Below are 16,046 nucleotides of genomic sequence, written 5' to 3'. Positions count from 1 at the left end.
TGGGGTTCTTATGTTTTCATTAGAAATTAATTTATGTAACTTTTAGATACTCCAAAATAGGAGCTGACTATGAAATTACGGGGTAGCTAAGCCCCAGGGTAGAGAGTGCTATGACCCCGGATGAGGACGCCGCATCCCAGTAATCCAGTCCGTACCTGGCTTCAGGAGTAAATGGGCTTCTTTTGCTATGGCCTTCCCACCACAAAGAGGAGGTAGTACAGTGGCTTGATGGCAAGGAGAGGCTTTTGGTCTCACACTTGGGTACCTGCTGCAACTATCAGCCTCCAGCCTGAAGTTCGAGGAACGTTTGGCATGATGCTTTTCTTTTTCAGACCTGCCCTAATGTCTAATGAGTGTGCAGGGTATGGGAGGTTCTGGGATAATCTTATAACACCAAGCAAAGGTATGGGACTATGGTAGAGGTGCTTACAGGAGACTCCATGACCAAGTGGATCACACAACACCCATGCTGCTTTACAGCTCTGGAGACTAGAAGTGCAAACCAAAGTGCCTCCACAGGACTACCTTTTGAGGGCTTTGAACATGACCCTGCTTCAGGTCCTTCTCTGCAGCCTTTGGTGGCCTAGGATTGTGGATGGAATTCTTCTAATATCTTCACGTCCCCTTCTCTAAGTATGTGTCTGGCTCTATGCCTAAATGTCCCCTTCGCATAGAGATACCAGTCTTATTGGATGAAAGCCCACCCTAACATCTTCAACTCACCTTGACCCTGTTCCTAAATAAAAGACAAATTCGTATTGCCAGAAGTTAGACGTCAGTCTTTTGTAAGTATCACATTTCAGTCCACATCAAAGTTGTGTTCAAATGGAGAAACATTCCCAAGACTCTGGACCTGCACAGTAAGCTTCGCCTTCTCCACTTACCACCCTGTTCCATGTCAAAACTCTCCGCTGCTCAGGTGTCATGGTTGAACTGTCCCACAAGCATTTGACATTCCTGTTTTGACATGAAGATATACATTAATCTCTAAATCCTTGCCCAGAACGTCTGTGATCCTTTTTTACAGGGAAATACTGGATTATGTTGGTGACTTCAGTGTTTTGACACAAAGGTGCCACAGAGACACAGGTGTCATTCAATAATTATTTTAACTTTATTATTTTGAGTAGGAGTGTTTTGCCTGCATGTATGTCTATGTACCACATATGTGTAGTGCCCACAGTGTCAAGAAAAGAACACTGGATACCCTAGAATTCAAATTAGGTGCAAATGGTTGTCAGATCTCATGTGGCTGTTGGGAATTGAACCTGGGTCTTCTGGAAGAACACACAGTATTCTTAACCACATAATCATCTTTTTAAGCCAGCAATAAGTATTTTTTATTCTCTTTTCTTTCCTCCTGGAGCTCAGCGCATGTGCATGTGTGTGCACACACATAACACTCTCAAACATATACACACACATACACATACAGATATACAGACATACACAGACAGACAGACAGACAGACACACACACACACACACACACACACACACACACACACACACACACACAGAGTTGCTTTCCATGAGAATTATGAGTCACTGAAAAAGAATGAAACATAAAACACAAGAATGGTTTTGGAGGAATCTGACATAGGTTTCCTTGGAGCCACATCCAGGCTGGAGGAAGAAGGAAAATTCTTTTAAAAGGCACAGGTAAGCCGGGCATGGTGGTGCACACCTTTAATCCCAGCACTCGGGAGGCAGAGGCAGGCAGATTTCTGAGTTCGAGGCCAGCCTGGTCTACAAAGTGAGTTCCAGGACGGCCAGGGCTATACAGAGAAACCCTGTCTCTCATCCCACCCACCCCCCAAAAAAAGACACAGGTAGGAGAGAAAAGAAGGTGCATAAAATTCTGAGTATTAGAAAAAGTTTGGAGCTGAGACAAAAGGATGGACCATCTAGAGACTGCCATATCCAGGGATCCATCCCATAATTAGCCTCCAAACGATGACACCACTGCATACACTAGCAAGCATTGGCTGAAAGGACCCTGATATAGGTGTCTTTTGTGAGACTAGGCCGGGGCCTAGCAAACACATAAGTGGATGCTCACAGTCAGCTATTGGATGGAGTACAGGGCCCCCAATGGAGGAGCTAGAGAACGTATCCAAGGAGCTAAAGAGATCTGCAGCCCTGTAGGTGCAACAACATTATGAACTAACTAGTACCCCGGAGCTCTTGACTCTAGCTGCATATGTATCAAAAGATGGCCTAGTCGGCCATCACTGGAAAGAGAGGCCCATTGGACACACAAATTTTATATGCCCCAGTACAGGGGAATGCCAAGGCCAAAAAATGGGAATGGGTGTGTAGGGAAGTGGGGGGGAGAGTATGGGGGACTTTTGGGATAGCATTCTAAATGTAATTGAGGAAAATACATAATAATAAAAAATATTTTAAAAAAAGAAAATGTAAGTGAATAAGAAATGGGACATTTCTGGCTTTCAAGAGCTGAGCACGAGTGTTTTTCTTTTCACCGGGTACTGTCAGGCCAGGCTGCTGCAACCCAGTGCCACAGGCTGCACAACTCAAACAACAGATCTTTGTTTCTCACACTTTTGGAACTTGGGAAATCTAAGAACAAAGCAGCAACAGATCTGGTTCCTGGTATTGCTCACTTCCTGATTTGCCTATGATTGTCTTCTGTGCTCTCCCCTGACAGTCATAGTAAGAACTCCAGTCTCTTCCTCTCCTTACAGGGTCACTAGTCCTATTATGGTGCACAGAGTATGGGACCACTGTCTTGGTACCCTCTCTCTGCACATTGTCCTGTCGTGGGTCTCTCTCTGCATTCGTTCTCATCTGCTGCATGAGAAAGCTTTTCTGATGATGAGTTAGACACTGATCTATGAGTATAGTGGAATGTCGCTAGGAGTCACTTTGTTACCATGTTCCTTTAGCAGAACAGAAGTATTTGGGTTTCATTAAGCTCCATCACCTATTGAGTCTCAGGTACTTGGCCACCTGAGCAGTGTCTGGGGTGGCTTCTATCTCATGGAGAGACCTTAAGTCCATTGAAATGAGGGCCGAACTTTTTTGAATCTCCAGGAACTGAAACGAAAATGGGTGGAAACATAGATCTCACTACTTGCATAATCATTGGTATATTTTTATAAACAAAACCTCAGAGTTCTTTTCAAACACTAAGACCATGAGAAGGAAGCGGCTGATGTCATTTGTTTTTCATGTAAGTCATCAAGAACCGCAGCCATCTCTTAAACCTTAGGAAAATACCAGTTACATGTGCTGTTTGCCATCTTTGAGCATAAACCAGTGTTGGTGGGACAGAAGGGTCTGGTTAGAGAAAGAAAAAGACACAGTGTACAAGGAAGGTTCTGTGTACCAAAGAACAAGGTCACTAATGAAGTAGTGTGGTTAACCAGAAGTTGGCTTCCAGCGTGGAGATTCCAGGCCCTTGAGCAATGGTATTCCTCTTGCTCCAAGTCTGTCTGTCTTGTTTTCAACTCCTTGCCTGGTGGTTTGTGGGCTGAGCTTGCTGCTGGACCAGGACTAGGGGCTAAATACCCCAAAACACTTGAGTCTTAGCTCACATCTCCATAGAGGAAAATGGAGAGCGGGGATCTCACTGACCTGCCTCTGGAAATCAGCACCATCTTTGAACAGGAAGAGAAACTTTTTTAAAGTCCTGTCTACTGTGGGTCCCTGGGTGTTTCCCTGAGATACGTTTGGTAAAACCAGAATTCTAAATTGAATGGAGAGAACAATCTGTTGGTATTTATAATAAGAACTAAGTGTTTTCCTCTTTTTTTCCACATGCAGCCATAGTTATTTAAAGGGGCCATTTATGGTTTGGATCCAAGCACAGCATGAAAAAAATAAATAAATCATGTACTTCAGAGTCCACCAGCTTAGTAAAGTCTATTGAGCGTTTACTGTCTTCCTGGGGTTACAAAGAACTGTTGGATCCACTCGGGACCTATGATGAGCCTATAACTGGGCTTCAAGACAGAAAGGCTCTTGATGGTGTTCCCATCATCACCGTGTCTCCCACACCTACCACTGTGTTTATTTAGTAAATTCTAGGTGCTCTACAAATATTTGTCAAGTCCATGAGTGAGGTCAGCTTCTCAGGAGGATTGCAAGCACTTTCTAGGTGAGAAGTGACTGGGAATGACTATGTCAAGGAGATGGAACTTTAGCAATGCTTACGGAAAGAGGTAGGGCTCTGTGTGGCTGGTGGAGGAGGAAGGGAAAGGGGTAGCTCCTTCAGATAAGGAGACATAGTAGAGTCTAGAGACCGAGAGGCCCAAATATTTTCAGGAGACAGAATGGTTGGTAGATAAGGGACTCAGAAATAGGAGAACGTGTTGAGAGGGGTGGATTGGGGTCAAACTACCTAGGAGAAAGAGGATCTGGGATCCTTGGTGGTGGTGTTGGGTATGAATGCACAGAGCCCTGGGTGCTCTCATTGAATGTGCCACTCCTGCTTTAGCTTTAAAAGAAGGAGGAGGAGCTCCAGAGAGAGAGAGAGAGAGGAAGAGAGAGAGAGAGAGAGCACTAACATTAAAACAGTGTGAGGAAGTGCAGATGCTCAGAGCTGGCTCTTCAAAGCTACCCCTTGGACTTAGTTGAAGTAACTCTCAGAGAGCTTTCTCTAAAACCAGATTATCACCTGAAGCCCGGATCCAACACAGAGGAACGTGTCCTTCTGAAATGTCCGAACAAAGGGAAATAGAACTCACTCCATGGAGGGAGGGAACCCTGAAGTCAAGCATTTACTCAGAGCCTTGGTGATAAGTGTCTTGGGCCATTTTCAGTGTTTGAGGCCTTTTCCCCCTTCTAAAAATTATTTATTCTCCCTCTAAGTTAGCTACAGCCCTCATTGCCTCTCTCCCATGGAGACAGGATGGTATGGAAGCTTCTAGATTCCATTGTACTTTTGGTACTCATCTTCCCATGATGCTCCAGTGGACAAAAATAAGTAAGTTTTTCTCCCATTCATATGTCTACAGTCAGCTAATTTCTAGGTCTTACATATCAACTCTGCAGAAGGGAAAGACAATTCTTTGGCCTCTATAAGTTCAAAGGTAATGGGGGCCTGGATAGTGTCATTCCTCCCCCACCCCGAGAAACTAAGTGATCTTAGCAAAGCCCCATAATCTAATAGATGTTTAAACACCATCGTCGGGGAAAAAAATAAGTCAGAAGACATGGAATAAAGAAAAACAAAACTCCTAAGATTAGATTTCTCAATATGGTGGTTATAGGAAATCACTTACAATACAGACAGAAGGGATAACTTTTCTATAATTAGCTTTCCTGTCCATGTTGCAATAATAGTATTCATCTTCACTGGGATGACCAGCCAGCCTCCCACCCCTTACTATGCTATTATCTGTTTTCTTAGTTTCCTGTCCTTGTTGCTATAACAAGGTGACTAACAAGAAGCAAGTTAAGGAAGGGGACATGGGTGGGTGGGTGTGGGGGGAGGCATTTTGGCTCACAGTCGCTGGAAATACAGTTCATCATGACAGCAGGAACCTGAGGTGGATGCTCATATTCAATCCACAGTCAAGAAGCAGAGACAAATGCTTTTGTCAATCTCACCTTCTCCTCTTTATTCCAAGGTGTCAGCACAAGGAATGGCACTGCTGGTATTTAGGATGGGTCTTCCCTGTCTAGGGGCTCCCTCACAGGCATGACCAGAGGCTTGTCTCCTGAATGACTTTAGATTCAGGCAGGTTGACTGTCAGCATTAACCAAGACAGGTGATCAGATCTGCATCAGATCCTTTGTCAAGTTCTCCACTTGGGGCATGCTGGGACCTCCCTGGGCTGGGAGAACACTGTCTGACACCGAGTGAGAACTCAGCGAACGGTACCCTTCATGGGATCTAGGGAAACTTTGAACTGCAGTCTCCTAGAAGATCTTCCTAGCTATTTCCTTAGCTGCAGACAGTGGACATTCTCAGTGTTTCTCAGACAACCATGGAAACAAATGCATATGTAAACACACAGAGACACACAGACACACAGACACCACCACCACCATCATCATCACTACCAGCATCTTCCAAAATCCAAGTTTTACCTTTCAAAATCATGTTCTCTATTTTAATATCAAAGATATCTGCATGCTTTCTTTTTTTTTAAAGATTTATTTATTTATTATTTGTAAGTACAATGTAGCTGTCTTCAGACACCCCAGAAGAGGGAGTCAGATCTCATTACAGATGGTTGTGAGCTACCATATAGTTGCTGGGGTTTGAACTCAAGACCTTCAGAAGAGCAGTCAGTGCCCTTAACCACTGAGCCATCTCTCCAGCGCATGCTTTCTTAATATCACTCAACCTATGTAATGCTAATATAATTCTCTTCCATAGCATTTACTCTTCAAATGTATAAAATCCTTTACTCCTACTGAATGTCTCCAGTCTCTCTAAAGATGGGCCTTAAGCTATCTTCTGCCCCTAAACTAAATTCCAGCTAAGAATCTTGGGGTCAGTCAGGACCATGAGTCAGAAAGGAACACATAAAACCTTGCAGATGACTCTAGAGGCTGTTTGCCATTGTTGGGCACTTCACATTTCCGAGGGAGCATTTCAGAGAATTCCCTTGCATTAGAGGAAGAAGTCAGGATTTATAAGCCTTTTGTGAGACAGCTATACACTTTCCTTATTTTGTTGGAGATGGGGGCAGTGGGCCAGGTATTGTGAAGGGCGTTGACTTACTCCACTCTTCCAGTTACAATGGCAAACTTCCCATTGCATACACATGTCTTGGAAGTTTAAAGAAAGCAGAATGTAGGCCATTGTGCAATACTTTGGGAAGGATTCTCTGAGTCCAATGGTAGAGCCAGAAGAATGAGTAAGACTGGAGTTGAGGGAATGGGGCAGTTCTGGGTAATGTAATAGCAAACGATGTCAGGCCGTCTATATGGCCACTTGGGCAGAAATGTAGGAGAGAGAAATTTAGGGCATAGGAGCTCTGCAAAGGCGGCACATGATCATACATTATGTGTGTGTGCACAATAGTGCATATACGCACATGCTGCTGTTTGAACAGCAATTTCCATTTGCACACCCTGCCTTTATAATACTTTTAGCCTCTATCCTCAACCTGAAAGGTATAGTCTGAGTACTAGTAATGATAAAAAGTTTCTCACATGTGGAAAGTGCACACGACTTAAAAGCTTATTCCTGTCCTTGCACCGTTAAAGCGTTGACATGCTCTGGAGGCACTTACTTCTTGGGGTGTGGAGCATGCCTCTCACAGTGACTTTGTCATTGCATTTACAAAGTATCGTTTGCTTCAAGTAACTGCTAAAGCCTGCCCTCACCACCTACAGGATGCTAAGGTTCCGTGCTTAACACTCACTCACTTTCACAAGCATCTTTCTATGAGGCCCAGGCCCTGTGATGGGTTAGTTAGCTGGCTCTACTCTGACGCTGCTAAATCAACAGGAAGGGCGAGGGGCACTGTTGATCAGGGGTCTAGGAATGCAAGCGTCTCCTTTGGCTTCCTGCTCTGCCCACATAAAGGGATAGCTTCATTCAGCAAAGCCAATCCCCAGCTTTAGGCAGCTTTAGCCAACCCTACCCCCCTTTTTCCTTCCTTTTGGTGAATACCGCATAGTGTGGGATACTATAAACCTGCCATGCCTTTCTCAGAACTTTCCCTTAGTGGGAGTTCTGTATTATGAAGCCTGGTGGCCTATGTGTGGGGAACAAGGAGTTCTCAAATGCTGTGCTCATACCTGTTAGACATACTTGTCCCCGAAGCCCTTGACATGCACGCCAAAGTCTGTAACCCTGGCTATTGAAGGAATGTATCTTAGCCTTAGGATCAGAAGCACAGTGATAAAAAAATAAATAAATAAATAAATAAATAAATAAATAAATAAATAAATAAATAAAATTCTGTGTCCAAACTTCCCTTCAAGGAGCCCTTAGAATGGTGAATGATGAAGCTTTAAAAAAATATTTTTTACCCCCTAACAACTCTTCTTACATGCCTTATCTGAGTTGGGACCTAACATGACCTGAATCCCCAGTCACCTATAATACACGTATTATTACTGTATTTTAACCCAAACCAACCTGAAATTTGCTTGACATGGACAACTTGCTTGAGATGTGCCAGCTCCTAAGCTGCAGTCGTTTTCATCTAGGTGTCACTAGCTCTTCCTCCATATTGAAGGAAGATGTGACTCATCTGTCACTTCCCTCTTTTCATAGATTGCTATTAAATGAGCTATGGCATGGCTGGCTCTGGATGCACAACCCTGAATAAGACGAGTTAGGTCTCTGTTATATACTCGCTACTAGAGAGAAAATTCACAGATAGCTAATGTCCCATGGGGTCTGCTTTCTGTCATTGTAAGAAAATGCCTGGGATGATTAACTTATAGAGAGAAACTTCATTTTGTCTTGTGGTTTGAGAATTCAAGTCTGTGATCAAGCAAGTGTGTTGCTTTTAGGTCCCTTGTGAGTGTGTCAGTGACAAGGGAGAATGAGGCAGTTCAAACTACTCACTGCATGTTCAGAAAACAGTGGAAGAGGAGGAAGTGGCCAGAATGCCATAACCCCCTCCAAATGCATAATAACCAATGACCTAAGGACCACCTCTTCGTCCCACCCCCAAATTCCCACAGGAGGGACCAAGCTTTTGGCATGTGGGCCCTGAGGACCATCCAGCATCCAAATTATAGCAAGTGCTACAGGAAATTAAAAGAAACAAAACCCAACACCAGCTAAATGATGTATTTTCTTATGACAGGACGTAAAAATGGTTCCGGTTATGTCAAGAGCAATTTCCAGCATTCTGGAAGCTGTCACAGCAGCTGCATTGACACTGGGATGCTGCCCCGGCCAGCAAAAGAAGATCTTCTGCCAGAAAGGTGTGTGTGAGCTTGTGGGAAAGCACTGTCACGTGGGAATGTTACCACACAGATGGACTGGATGGCTCACGGGTGGTGATTTGACCCTGAGAGCCATAATTACTCCCACCTTGATTGAAAATCAGCCTCTTTCCTTGCAAGGGGTTTTGAAAACTGATTCCTCCCAATCTGGAAGGCATTTGGAGATTCCCGTGAGGAAAGAGCTATGTAACAACGTGATTACTGGTGTTGATTTCATTTACTATGACATGACCGAGAGTCATAGGGGAAGCCCGCTACCAATGAGCAAATGAGTTCTCAAAGATGTGAAAAATTAGCATGGCTAAAGATCGGCCACAACATCAGGAGGCTGGCGATTCTCAATGTGTCTAAGCTGTGTAAATAGACACCGCTGTCGGAACATGATTTAGGGATCTGCCAAGAAGGTGGTCCCATCCTTTAGAAAATTAGCCATGTAATAACAGAAAAATGTCCTTTGAGAGGACTCCATGCCCCAGAAGCATCGAGGTTTTGCGAATATTTCATTTGGTGGAGGATACAGAAGTTCTCCCATCTAAATCATCTTATCTAGTTTTCTGAGATACCTGGACATTCAGACAATGTATGAAAGCCATTGTTGGAATAGTTAATAAAACTGAATGCTCTTTATCTAGAGGAAGATGAAACTTAAAAGGAAATTAATTTTATTCAAGATCTTAACACTATTGTATTCTATACTCTGACTGACTCCATTTCAATGCTGCCCAGGGTTTACGATGCTTTTGTTAACAAATCAAGCTCGACTCCATAATTAATTAAAGCGGCAATTGGCATAATGATCATTTTCTTAAATCTTATACAAATTCATCATTTGGAATTTGAGAGAAATAAGAACTTCGATTTGTTAGAATTGGGTCTGTTAGGCAGTACTGATGCTTGGAATCATGACCTGGCTTGAGAACAAGGTGAACGCCGAGGCTCACTCCAAAGGTACCAGCTTGGGACCTGATACTGTGATAGCCTTCCCAGCTTGAGTTTCACCGAATCAAGCCCCTCAGTGGACTTTGGTCATAAGTTTAGCTGTTACTTCTCTCAAATGGAGGTATCTCTAATCTGTGCCCTCTAGGATTGGGGGAGAGAGTGACTCAGGTAATACAGAACTGTCTTCCCTACCCTTTCCCATGTTACCTTTCTCATTTTCAGTGCAGAATCTCACCTGGTGTCCTTAGCTCTTGGGAAGGTAGCTTTGTGCATGCATACTTGCTCAGTGTAATGTTTATGTGGGAGAAAGGCTCTGGGGGACCCTGTTCTGCTTTCCCAATAAAGAACAGGTTGAATTCAACTGATCTCAAAGAATTTCTGAAGCAATTTGAAAGTTTGATTTAAGGCTTGTAAAAGGAGGCCTCATAATTTGAGTAGTCAATACATATTTGGCTAGCCTTTTCTCATTCAAATTAAGGTCAATAATGACAGGCAAAATATAATTGAGTAACCTGATCTAAGCAGATTTTAACCAAGATGGTCAGGTAAGGCAGGCAGTTATCTAGGGGAACAACTTAGTCGTAAGGAGCAGATTCTCGCCATTGTGTAACACCACCATGATGAGTAAGTCCTCCAAAGAAACCATGTGACCCTTGGCAATTATAAGATAAACAGACACTTCTTTGGGTCACAAGTCAACAAAGTATCTCTTTTCTACTCACAGACAGCAACATTTTTTTTCCATAACGAGAAGTCCAGATCCAAGAAACTTCACTAGCCAATTCTAGCATCACTGAAAAAACAAAACACATTAGTCCTTTATTAACTTTTCAAACATAACAGATGACGAGGGTTTGCTCTGCGGGGCTAGATTTACCTGATATCAAACCAGACAGAAATGTCACAAGGAAAGAAAATGACCACAAACGATGTGATGTTAGACGAAGAGTTTGCGTCACTCAACCCTAGGGATCAAAACCAAAACCCACAGTGAAGAAGTCACAAAGACTATGCAGTAGGCAGGGACAGTGAGGAGGGCCTTCTAGCAGAAGGGGTTTTCATCCCAGCACTGACACTGATCTGTGAATGGCCGCAAGAAGCCGCCAGAACTGGGTGATGCTCCACTCCCATTCAGAGAAGCAACGTGCCAAGATTTTGAAGCTTCTCGCCTTTTAAGGAATTCCACTAATTTGTGTTAACTCACTGTCAAGTTCAGCAGAATCAGGATTTATCCATTTCCACCAATACACAACCTTCCTCTGTTATCCTCCACCAACACAGGACTCTGAACTCTTCACCACTTGATGTCAAAATCTGAGAGCTGGGCCAGAACCTAGAGACTGCTCAGCAGTTAATGGTTCTTGCCACCGAACCTGCTGCGCTCAGTTCCATTCCTGGAACACACATGGGGGAAGCAGAGAACACTGCAAGCAAATTATCCTTTGACTCCCACACAGTGGCCTGCGATGTATGCGCACACACGGAGAGACTCACACACTAAATAAATGGGAGAGAAAATCTGAAATCTTCATTAGTGTTGCTGCCTAGCAAACAATCACAGTATACAACTTGTTTCAGTAAGGTGGGTGAGTTTTTACCTGATTCAAGCTTAAAGCTCAATGCTAGATTCAATTGATTGTGCCCTCTGACAGCTTTATGAGAATGAATGATTTAGGGAGGAAGAGAGTTTATGCATTCAGACTGCCTCCAGATTTTCCTGACCTTGGAAACAAGGGATGTTTGGGGATGTCAAGATGGTTGAGCAAGTGGAGACATTGCCAAGCCTGATGACCGGGGCTTGATCCCTGTAACCCATGGGGGAGAAGGGGGGAAAAATCAACTCCTAAAAGTTGTCTTCAGAAGTTCACACATGCACATGGTGGCCACGTGTACCTCCCCCGCCCAGCAATAGATAAACATAATAAAACAATTGCAAGCTGTATATTTACCAAGGCTATTTTAACTCTTATGGTAAATGAGAGGCCCTTGGAAACACGAAGAAGCACCCTGAGGATTCCTGTTTGAATTAGCTTCCCAATGTTCCATACAGATACTGTCAGCAAAGTATTGTTCCGTAGAGATACTGTTAGCAAAGTATAGGGGAGACGCACATGCTTTCCTGAAAAAACAAAAACAAAAACAAACAAAAAAAAAAACAAAAAAACCCTGAAACTTGCTTTTCCAGGAAATACACAATACAATTTATATATGCTATAGATTGGTGCACATTATATATGTGCGCAAATATATATCTACAGGATACACTTAAGTCTCAGCGGTAAAAGCTCGAGAACATAAGGAACCTTTGAACTTCTGTTAATTTTAACGACAAGGGATTTCAAAAGAGACCACTGTAATCCCTTGGCAATATAGAAGACTTCTCCTATCTGATAAAAAGTCAGTTTAAGTCACTAGTTGTTTGCTACCATAATCACCGGGGGATGGGAAGCGAGGCCTCCCAAAGCCCCGTTTCCCTCATTTGCCCCTGAGATTAAGAGTGTCCGTGAAGCAGTTACTGTGTTTGCTCTGAGACCATGCAGGCAGGTAATGCCCACCGGCACCATCTGGACTATCTGCACTAATGCCATTTCAAAACTAAGAAGGTGAGGCCTGCTAATCTCTGGCAGATCTCTTATCACGTGATCAGATCTCTACCCACCCACATGATTCTTCTTCCTACTAATGCTATATAAAGCCCTGGAAAAACAAACATAGATGTAAGAAAGACCCAACCCATGGAGAGTTGTCAAGTAGGAAATAAAGCCAATGGATCATTAGGGTGAGTTTATGGGTTAAAAATGGGTACAACTGCAAGCTAAATGAATGGTGGGAAGCACAGCTATCTATTAATGGCTTCGGGCTGTAAGAGCAGAGCAAAGAGCTCACACGAAGGCAAGAATGTAGAGAGAAGCTGACAGAAGAGCTTTCCAAGGAGGAATGCTCCCCAGACGGCACCCAGAGACTGCTCATTTTATTTTACTGCACAATAAAAAGGAAAAATGGAAGAGGGTTTTTTTTTAATCCCCACCCCAAATGGACCAGGCCAAGACAGTTTGTGGCATGCTCTGTGAACTCACTCAGAGAGGAGCCAACATATTTTAGAGCGGACTTGTCTAAAAATAACTCGTTTCATCAGTTCTGGGACATTTTTTCAGTCCTCTGCCAAGAATCCAATTAATGTGTGTGGCTTCTTTTCTTCCAGGAAGTTTTATGGGGTCTTTATATCTTTTACTCTTTTATAAAGAAAATCCACACCAAGTCTGTATGAAAGATAGCTGTGAGGGTCTAACATGCTGAAGCTCCTAATACAGCTACTTAATTCTCATAGACTCGGGACCATTCATGAAGATTAATTCATTCATTTACACTGCCCTTCAAGTACTGACCTGACCTCTGTTCCTCTCCTTGCATCCCCTCCTCCCCCGTTTCCAGCCCTCCCCTCCCCCTCCCCAGCTCCAGCCAGGCTCTCTTCTGCCTAATACTGATGCTTCCCTGTGTCTGGGAGGATGGCAGCAAAGTGGCAAATGGAGAGACTAGGAGATTGGCCACACCCTGGCTTTCATCCTTGCTCAGAGTGTCTGCATATAGCCAACAAGAAATATTAGATATACAAAGCGGTCTTTCTAGGGCACCAATCCTTTACCAAGTCTACTACTTTAATGATAAAAGTCATATGAAATGCATACATTGGATGCCCATGAACTCCAAAAACAGAAGAATTCAAAAATTCTTTATTGTTGTTTTTCTAAATGGGCCAATTTGGGCTGAGACTCTAATCTCATAATCAATGAAAAAAAATCCATTATAAGTCGACATTACAGGAGCATCTCTGTTTGTTCATTTAGGGGAGTATCTCAACAGATTAGCTAAGGATCCTATATCACAATGGGCAGATCTCCTCCGAAGACACTGCATACAGAGAAGGGATAGCAAGGTCTTGCATGGGAGCTTCTTTCTCTGGAATAAGGCAGTGGTGATATTGAGTGAAGACGCCATTGTTTCTCTGCTGACATCTTCCTTTGCTGTGTGACCATCTCCTGGAAAGGTTTACTTACTCATCAAGAACATCTTGGGGGACACCTTATCCATCTGTGTAGCAAGCTGATTCATTCTCTGTTCTGTAATAGATTTTTAGATATCATTTTTAGCCCCCTTCTTAAACCAGAACAAAAAGCAGAAAATCATGAGCAGTCCCTGAGAGTCTTTCTACTGTCTCCATCTATTTGTACAATTCTAAGAAGAATCGTTCTATTTAGGTTTCCTTACCCCCGTTTCCTTGTCTGCTCACTTCAACTGGCTTCTGATCCTTCTCGTCACTGAAGATCTTTATGCCCATCCACTGGCTGAGTTCCAGTTCCCATTGTCCTTTTCCTCTCCTGAACACTCTATGCCTTGATCATCACTTCTTTAAGACACACCCGCACCTGGTGTGGTGGCACACACACATGTGCTTTCACTCTCAGAGAGGCTAATAGAGATGGCTGTGAATACTAAACCATTTAATATCTATAGTCAGTTCCAGACAGCCTAAGCCACATAGGAAACCCATGTGTCAAAAGGGTACAATGGAGCTGGGCATACAACTCAGTGACAAAGTGCTTGCAAGGACCTAAGTTCAATTCACAGCATGTACATACACAGAGAGAGGGAGGGAGGGGGAGGAAGGGAAGGAGAGAGAGAGAGAGAGAGAGAGAGAGAGAGAGAGAGAGAGAGAGATTGGGAGACAGTCATCTACAGCAGAATATTCTCTAATCAAGATGGTTTTCTTCCAGTGACTTGGGCATTGTTCCAACATAATGTGTATTTATTCTTCTTCTGGGTGTATATTAAAAAAATGACATTAATGTATCAAAGAAATGCACTTGTGCCCATGTTCAGGACAGCACTAGTCAGAATACCTAAGATTCAGAATCAGCCAGGTGCCACCAACAGATAGATAGATGAAGAAAATGTAAAACACACACACACACACACACACACACAGAGAGAGAGAGAGAGAGAGAGAGACAGAGACAGAGACAGAGACAGAGACAGAGACAGAGACAGAGACAGAGACAGAGAGAGAAGAGTTGTATGCACCCACAAAGAATGAAGTATTGTTGTTCATGGGGCAGAACTAGAAGACACTTCGGCAAGTGAAAGAAGCCAGACCCAGCACAAGTACCACGTGTCTTCTCAAATGTGGAAACTAAAATGCAACCATTTTGAAAGTAAAATAGGGGTGATAAGAGAGTTGGACATGTCGGGAGATCCTGGAAAAACTGACTGGGTTTCTCAGTGCACACTGCACTGAGTTTATGGACAAGATAACACTGAACACCATTACCGTGCTTAGTTAACACCGTTCATAGGGCTTTACAATGATTCTATTCTAGATCCTGTAATCTCGGAAAATAACAATGAAATTGTTCTGTCAAAAACAAACAAAAACCAAAACAACAACAACAACAACAACAAAAACCAAAACTCCTCAGTTCTCCCTACTGTTACCACTCACCCCACCCATTGACCAATTATTACAGCCCCCATTTTTATTCTTGGGACAGGTTTACCTGCCCACTTCCATACTTCTGCCTTTAGTGTCACCTTCATAATTCAAATGGTCGCCATCCTATCTCTGTCAGCAGTAATGTCCTTTTGTCTCATATTGTCTACTCCTGCGCTCTTCATATTCTCTCTCCTTAAAATAGAATGATTTTTTAAAACTTAAAATACACTCTACTTTGTTCCTACTTAAAAAATCTTGGAAAAGCTTTGGATAAGCACTGCCCTCTGACTTCACCCCTCATATCCAATCTTGGGTGTTGTTTGTTGGTTGGTTTTTGGATTGTGGTTTTTTTTTTCCATACTCTATTCTTTCCTCTTACTTGAAACCTTTCAAATACTTCAATCCTTCAGCTTTTCAGACTTTTTTGGAGCAACCAGGTCTTCACAAGACTCGGGCAAACACATGTTGTGAACTCTCCTAGAGTTCACTGTGTCTCAGTGCTCTTCAGGACATGCTAACTTTTTATGGAGTGGATCATAAAGATCAACCAACCAGACCCCTCGGAGCTCCCAGGGACTAAACCACCAACCAAAGAGTACACATGGAGGAACTCATGGCTCCAGCTGCATATGTAGCAGACGATGGGCTTGTCAGGCATCAATGAGAGGAGAAGCCCTTGGTCCTGTGAAGGCTCGATGCCTCAGTATAGGGGAATGCCAAGGTGGTGAGGA

The 16,046-nt window shown here is 43.3% G+C and overlaps 2 long non-coding RNA genes across 5 annotated transcripts in view; one reads left to right on the top strand and one right to left on the bottom strand.

The window, feature by feature from the left end:
- The window catches only part of Gm32184, a 92,184-nt gene extending 81,954 nt beyond the window's left edge, over positions 1-10,230 (top strand). Inside the window, exon 3 of the long non-coding RNA XR_382252.4 lies at positions 8,747-10,230. This is a non-coding gene — a long non-coding RNA (predicted gene, 32184). The remainder of the gene's footprint in view (positions 1-8,746) is intronic.
- Positions 1-16,046, bottom strand: part of Gm32401 — a 38,177-nt gene that overhangs the window by 965 nt on the left and 21,166 nt on the right. For 3 of the 4 annotated variants that reach the window (XR_873291.2, XR_873290.2, XR_873289.2), the window contains 5 exons: positions 13,883-13,945; positions 11,032-11,946; positions 10,705-10,792; positions 10,550-10,620; positions 885-957 (listed from right to left, as the gene is read on the bottom strand). This is a non-coding gene — a long non-coding RNA (predicted gene, 32401). The remainder of the gene's footprint in view (positions 1-884; positions 958-10,549; positions 10,621-10,704; positions 10,793-11,031; positions 11,947-13,882; positions 13,946-16,046) is intronic. The other variant, XR_001780921.2, reaches the window with a different exon arrangement.

This window comes from Mus musculus, chromosome 13 (genome assembly GCF_000001635.26).
Source record: "Mus musculus strain C57BL/6J chromosome 13, GRCm38.p6 C57BL/6J".
In the NCBI taxonomy this organism is placed as follows: Eukaryota; Metazoa; Chordata; class Mammalia; order Rodentia; family Muridae; genus Mus; species Mus musculus.
This window is presented reverse-complemented; position numbering and strand designations above follow the sequence as displayed.